The sequence below is a fragment of the Galeopterus variegatus genome, unplaced genomic scaffold (genome assembly GCF_000696425.1).
Source record: "Galeopterus variegatus unplaced genomic scaffold, G_variegatus-3.0.2 Scaffold3277, whole genome shotgun sequence".
NCBI lineage: Eukaryota > Metazoa > Chordata > Mammalia > Dermoptera > Cynocephalidae > Galeopterus > Galeopterus variegatus.
Genome location: NW_007729388.1, coordinates 24,805 through 32,572, shown reverse-complemented (window position 1 = coordinate 32,572; position 7,768 = coordinate 24,805). Strand labels below are relative to the sequence as shown.

Sequence of the window (7,768 nt, the reverse complement as noted above, 5' to 3'; positions counted from 1 at the left end):
AAATGTTAGCCACAATATGTTTTCTGTTAAAAAGGTTTCTATGGTCACGGAAATTGGCGAAGTGATAGTTCAAAGATAAACAGGTTTCTTTACTGAAAGATTTCGAAGAGATTCTATTATAGTAATGTAAATTCTAACTCTTAAAGAGGGAGATATCCTGTGTAGCTGGTTAAACTTAATGGGCTACAGAAATATTTTTATCTCAAACCTACTATTAATATTTTATTAATAAAGAAGCAATCAGAACAAAACAAAATAAAATGCTAGTGTTCTGAGGAAAACAATTTGGGAAATGTTCCTCTAAGCATATTCTGCACATGTTATGTATTTTTGTATGAAAAGTTTTTAACTTCCATGAAATCAACTTTCAAATGTACTTCACGTTTGTGTAGAATAAATTATATGCTTTTGATCTTCCTGTTATGTATCAGATTCAGACTTTAATATATATAGTTGCCAGCCAAAGATTTGGTCCAGTTTGGGAAGGCTTGCTGTTTTTGTCAATAGAGAATGAGGAGTTATCTAAATATTTTATTATTATGCTTTTCTATATAAAAATAGGGGGAAGTGGAAAAATTAAAGTGCTCATACTAGTGAAAAATGTGTAGGTCTCATAAATTCCATGGAAATGTTTTGCAGCAAAGGAAGTGAATATTTAGTTAATTAATTGAATGAAGGGAAAAAGTTAAATATTGTACATAATACTGTTATGTCATTGAAAATTGTTTCTGAATACATGGTATAAGTGGAGATTATATCATTGTTTAGCTCTGGGAAATGAATTTCTCTACTCTGTGGTATTAACTCTTGTCTGTCCTGAACCTACTATCACCCCATTACACAGCATGAGAATCTAACTTTCTAAAGGCACTCCAACCCTCTTCTGTGACCCAATCAACTCCATTCAAGCAGAATATTCATTCTCTCTTGACTGGTTAGTGCATTTGGAGCATATTACTTGGAATTAGCTTTCTCTTTATTCTTGGCTCATGAAGAGGTAAATCTACCTAACTAGCAATTTTAACTTTAGTTACCTTTGGTATTAGGGCTTTCTCTATCACCTAAGGACTCTAGTGCCTGGGAGGAATCCAAACATATATTCAGAGCACTTTTCCCTCTTGATACCTGTCAATTTCTTTCCTTGTCTCCACTCTGCTTCTTATTTCCCTGGTTTTGCATTGTACTGCTGCAGTTCCCTAATAGCCTAACCTGAACTTAAACTTGCTACCCCTAATCTTGAGTAGTATTGCCAGCTAGCTACACTTCCAGAGGAACAAGGCCCAGTCCCTGACCCAAACCTGTCTATTGCTCTTTCTTCCCTCCTACTGACTCCTTCCTTTTTTGGCTTGAGAATTTATTTAAATCATCATTTGACCTACTCTAATTTATTTTAAGTCTTCAGCTTATGAAAATTTAAAATAAGTTGGTTGCCTGTTAAAGTTTATCTTTGGAAAAACAGGCAAATGGGCATAGCAATAATTCCAAAATGGGTACAGATGAGTTGTGGGGAAACATATCAGAATCACTTGAGAAAAGTGAATTATCAAACTGCATAACCCTTTCTTCCCCAGATTCTGATGCGCCCACAAAGGCCCTGTGCAAACCTGCCCTCACTCTTCACACTTCATGCATGTAAATTACTGCCTAGTGAGCAGCTGTTATTGATGCAAGTATATTGTATACCTTGATTTTATAGGAACTGAAACAGATTGAGAACAATAGTGAATTCTTATAATTTTATGTTACCTCAGCATCCATTTTGAATATAGATTTAACTTTTCATACCAGAAGAAGTGTTTAGTCACCCTCGACAGTTTCTAGTTCTCTGTTTCCTCCCAGCTCCCTAATGTGGTTGATCCAGGTTTCTGCCTGATACAGCCACATTCTGGTGGCCACTTTGCTATGGGACAGCTACATACAACCCACTTGACTCACTCCACTGACCTCCCCCACCCTATATGGATCGTGCAGGTATGCCACAGAGACTGCCTCTTGGTCACAGTGTGAATCCATGGAACTCATGTGTGCTTGCTCTAAATCTACCAATTAGATTTCCTTGCAGAAAACCTGCTTGGGTAACACTCTGGATCCCAGTAAAGACTTTGGCCCACATGTCCTTCACTTTCTTTCTCTTGCTTCCCACTCACAGGTTGAGAGTGCATATTATGGACAGCTCTCACCTTCCCACTGTCCTTGCAAGGTGTGCTGCCCTCTTCTCTACCATATCTGTAAATAGTACACTACATATGTGATTTCATGTGTTTCGTTGTGTTGCCTCTTCTGTGACTCACCTGACCAACACACCTGAACCTAACTTGACTCCTGGTCAGGGCTCTCCTTAAGAGTGGCTATTTCGATAGAAATAAACTGGACACAGGTCAGACAAGAAACACAAGGGAGTCTGCCAGTATAAACAAGTTTCCTGTGAGAGGTATATCTAGTCACGGGTTGGACACTTAGGCATTAGGCCACGCACCAGGTTGAAGAAGCATCCAGTGACAGGCACACTGTAAACATCCACGACCAAATCCCCTGGAGCGCTATCAGGGCAAGGCTAGAGTTTATAACCACTCTCCTGAGAAAGACCTCAGACCAAATTAGAGGAAAATATAGTAAAAACCATTGGCCAGTAACTTGCAACTAGGTCAGAATAAGTATAGAATTTACAGCATTATTAGAATTCATTTATTTAGATCACAAACACTACTGTGGACAAGGTGCGGTGGGTTATTCAGATCAAAAGAATACATTGATTCTTTCTTTAGAATTCACATTCTAATTGGGAAATGAGATACATAATAATAATTAAATATTAATTTATTATTATCTTGAAAGAATGTAGAGTTATGCTGTTTGTCCTTTAACTTTTCTCTCTACTTGTGATGAATAATAATGTATTTAAAGTTCTGATTTTATCTAGACCAGTTTGGTGCTAATAAGCAAAATGAAAGCAATTATAAATGTCATGCTATGATTGAGCAGGTGAAGTGAGGTTTTCTTACAGTGAGGACACCGTGGCAGATGAGAGAGACACATACATCCTTCGAAGAAGGCCAGCTTCTTAATGGAATTTGATCATTCAAAACTTGTTGTAATCCCAATAGGACATCAAATGCCACATTATAATATCTTTACTGAAACCTCTGCTATTCCATTTCTAAATGAAGTTCCCTCTCCTTTCCTTCCTTCCTTTCTTCCTTCGTCTTCCTTCTTTTCTTCCCCTCCTAATTCCTGGTTTAAAAAAGATTTGCTAATTTTGAAGAAAAAAGGTCCCAAACATCAGGCTGTTCACAAAAATAACTTACAATATTAACTTTAGAAAAAGAATCTTAAGAATATTACACTAATCTAGAGGACACATTTGACATCCCGACTATCATTCACAAAAATGCATTGTTACATTTTTGTTGAACAGCTCCACACAGCACTCTTATGTGCAGTATGGCATACAATTCTCCTATTCAAAGCTGCTCTCAGGTGCTACTCAACTAAATGAGATTGCCTTTGTGTTAGGGAAACAACCACTGAACTCTTGTATGAATAGAAGAAACTATCCTCCCTGCATAACAAGAGATTATTTTGAAGGCAGTTGATTAAAATCATACATCCTTTTTATTTTTAAGTTATAAAAGGATATCAGAATTAACTTCAAAAATTACATGCTAAGATAACAAAACTACTAGGAACATCAAAGGAAGTGAGAATGACACTAGGCTCAGGACAATGTGAATTAATGAACATGGGAAGGACAAGGTGAGGAGAACAGTGAGCATCTGCTGAAGATAATAGAAGGGAGGATCTGGTGAAAATTTTTACCTTAGATAAGTACCTAGGTGAAATAATAATGGAATAAGGTTTCTAAACCCCACTATGTACTTCAGAGTCATCCTCGCCATTGGTGCTCTCTGTCATCCTCTCCTTCCTCAGCCTCTTTTTCATCATCCTTGATCAACTCCAGCTGGTCATCTCCCTATTTTTGCTATCATCATCATCCAGTAGGTTCCCCTTCTCATCAGAGTCATCTGCATCCCCTTGGCTCCATCTTCACATTAGTCTCATCTTTCTTCAGGGTGCTGCTTCTTTTCTGACTTATCATTCTCTATCTTTCCTTGTTTGCTCTGTTCCTTTTAGATTTTTCCTGGCTTTCCAGTAAAGAATGCACTTTTTGTTTTATCTAGGTCAACTCTTTCTTAACGTTCTGAAGGTAGTCTCTTTTCAATTTTCCTGACTTGAAAGAAGATCCGTGCTGATCATTCTTAAAATTGAAGCCACTTTTGCCCCTTCCTGAGATATTCCCGGATACATGCCAGCATTTCCAAAGCAATGAGCAAAAGGAGGAGGAAGAGGACCACATGCTGTGTACCTGTATATCCTGTCGTAATAATCCCTTGAAAGTCATAGACCAAGTCAAAAGAAGAGACATACGCACCTGTTTTCCTCTGTTCAATTTTGACTATGTAGCCAGATTAATATCTAAAACCTGGCCAACAATCATTCTGCCATCCTTTCCTGCTACAGCAGTTTGAGCTTTTCTCTCATTAACATACTGAACTAATTAAACCCTCTTATGAACATAGCAAACTACAGTTGTGCTATACTTTGAGCAGAATGCCTTCACAGTAGACTTCCTGACACTAGTGTTGAAATTCCCAATGAATACACAGGAGTTCATTGAGAGAGAATCTTTCTTGTTGGTAACATTGCTGGCCACTGTGTTTGATGATAAGGTTTCTCATAAAACTGAAAAATGTAGCTGAAGATCAAAAAAAAAAAAAAATCACAGAAAGGAGGAAGAAAAAGAGATTTGATTCTGAATTTACCATTCCCATGACCTAAGTGGAGAAGCTGACAACTGCTTGAAGTAAAGCAACACAGCAACGATCACTCAGTCTTTGTCTCTTCACTATCTTTCCCTCTTTATCTCTTTCTTTCATTTTTCCCTTTTTCTTCTTCTCTTAACCATACACTTTCATTTAAACAAAATGCAAACTATGCAACCAACAAGGGATTAATATCCAGAATAAAAAAAAAAAAAAAAAAAAAAACCTCAAGCAACTCAACAGTAAGAGAACAAGTAACCGAATTAAAAAATTAGCAAAGGAGCTGAATAGGCATTTCTCAAAGGAAGATATATGAATAGCCAACAGACAATGAAAAAATGCTCAACATCACTAGTTGTCAGGGAAATGCAAATCAAAACCACACTGAGATATCATCTCACCCCAGTTAGACTGGAAATTATCAAAAAAACCAGAGAATAACAAATTTTGGCAAGGCTGTGGAGGAAAGGGAACTATCTTACCAGTTTGAGACTGTAAATTAGTGCAGCCATTACAGAAAACAGTTTGGAGATTCCTCAAACAACTACAGAGAGAACTACCATACAACTCAGCAATAGCACTGCTGGGTATATACCCAAAGGAATGGAAATCATCATGTCAAAGGGATATCTGCACTCCCATGTTTGTTGCAGCTCTATTTACAGTAGGCAAAAGTTGGGTCAACCTAAATGTCCATTGACAGACAACTGGATAAGGAAGATGTGGTATATATACTCAATAGAATACTACTCAGCCATAAAAATGAATAAAATTCTATCATTTGCAGCAACATGGATGAGTCGAAAGGAAATTAGGTTAAGCGAAATAAGCCACAGAAAGAAAGAGAAATAGCACATTTTCTCACTTATAACTGGGTGCAAAGGAAGGAAGGCAGGCAGGAAGGAAGGAAGGAAGGAAGGAAAGAAAACACCAAAACAATACGTTGAACTTTCAGAAGGGGAAAACAAACCTAATACTAGAGATGTGGGGGAGGCAGCCGGGGTGTGGATTTGGGAAGGATACTTCAGCAAAGGGCATAAACAGAAATCACAATTTGTAATAATAATATGCTTATAATAAATAATATAAAAGATTTCTAATATTTTATTAAAGATTTTTATATCTTTATGCATCAGAGATATTGGCCTGTAGTTTTCTTTTTATGTTGCATCTTTGTCTGGTTTTGGTATCAATGTGATGCTGGCCTCATAGAATGAATTTGTGGGAATGGCCTCTGTTTCAATTTTTTGGAATAGTTTCAAGAGAATTGGCATCAATTCCTCTTTAAAGGTTTTGTAGAATTCAGCAGTGAAGCCATCCAGTTCAGGGCTGTTCTTTATTGGGAGACTGCTGATTACTAATTCAATCTCATTTTTTATTATTGGTCAGTTCAGGTTTTCTATTACTTCTTGGTTCAGTCTTGGTGGTTTGTATGCTTCCAAAAATTCATCCATTTCCTCCAGGTTTTCAAATTCGTTGGCATATAATTGTTTATAATAGTCTCTAATAATTCATTGGATTTCTGTGATATTGGTTATATTGCATCCTTTTACATTTCTGATTTTTTTATTTGGGTCTTCTCTCTTCTTTTTTGTAGTTTGCCTAGCTAATGGCTTGTCTATTTTGTCTGTCTTCTCAAAAAAACAACTTTTTGTTTCATTGATCATTCCTTTTTTTTTTTTTTTTTTGTGACCGGTAAGGGGATCACAACCCTTGGCTTGATGTCACCCACACTGTGCTCAGCCAGCGAGCGCACCGGCCATCTTTATATAGGATCCAAACCCACAGCAGGAGCGCCACTGTGCTCCCAGTGCCACACTCTCCCGAGTGAGCCACGGGGTCGGCCCTTCATTGATCATTTCTATCATTTTTTTGTGTCTCTATTTCATTTAGTTCTGCTCCGATCTTAATTATTTCTTTCCATCTACTAATTATGAGATTGGATTGTTCTTGTGGTTCTAGTTCTTTGAGGTGTAGCATTTGAGGTTGTTTACATGAAGTCTTTCCATTCTTTTGATGTATTTATTGCAATAAACTTCCCTCTTAGTACTGATTCGTACCATCCACTGGTTTTTGTATGATGTATCTTTATTTTCATTAGTTTCAAGAAATTTCTTCATTTCCTGTTTAATTTCTTCTTGGACCTGTAGGTCATTCAGGAGCACATTGTTTAATTTCCTTGTATTTGTATAGTTTTCAGAGTTTCATTTGCTATTGATTTCTAGTTTTAATCCATTGTCTGAAAATATATTTGAAATGATTTCAATTTTTTTAAATTTCTTGAGAATTGATTTGTGCCCTAATATGTGGTCTTTTTTGGAGAGTGTTCCGTGTGCTGATGAGAAGAGTGTATATTCTGTACTTGTTGCATGAAATGTTGTGTAGATATCCGCCAGGTCCAATTGGTCTAAAGTGTAGTTTAATTCCTGTGTTTCTCTGTTGATATGTTACCTAAATGATCTGACAAGTGCTGAGGGAGTGGTGTTCATGTCCCCTACTATTGTGTTGGAGTCTAATTCTTTCTTTAGGCCTAAAAGTGTTTGTTTAATGTATCTGAGTGTTCCAATGTTCGGTGCATATATACCTATGATTGTTAGGTCTTCTTGCCAGATAGATCCCTTTATTATTGTAAATGGCCTTCTTTCTCACTTTTTATGTTTTTTGGTTTAAAGTCCATTTTATTTGATATAAGAATATCTACTCCTGCTCATTTTTTGTTTCCATTTACATGGTATACCTTTTTTCATCCCTTCACTATTAGTCTGTGTGCATCATTAACTCTTGAAGATAGCATATAGTTGGGTCTAGGTTTTTAATCCAACCAGTTAGTCTGTGTCTTCTCAGTGAAGAGTTTAATCAATTGACATTTAGGATTGTTATTGAAAAGTAGTGTCGGGGCCGGCCCGGTGGCGCACTGGATAAGTGCGCCACTTGGGAAGCGCGGCGGC

General features: G+C 37.0%; 1 pseudogene; it reads right to left on the bottom strand.

Moving 5' to 3' along the window:
• Window positions 1-3,858: 3,858 nt before the first annotated feature.
• LOC103600254 overlaps window positions 3,859-7,768 on the bottom strand; it is a 6,155-nt pseudogene continuing 2,245 nt past the window's right edge.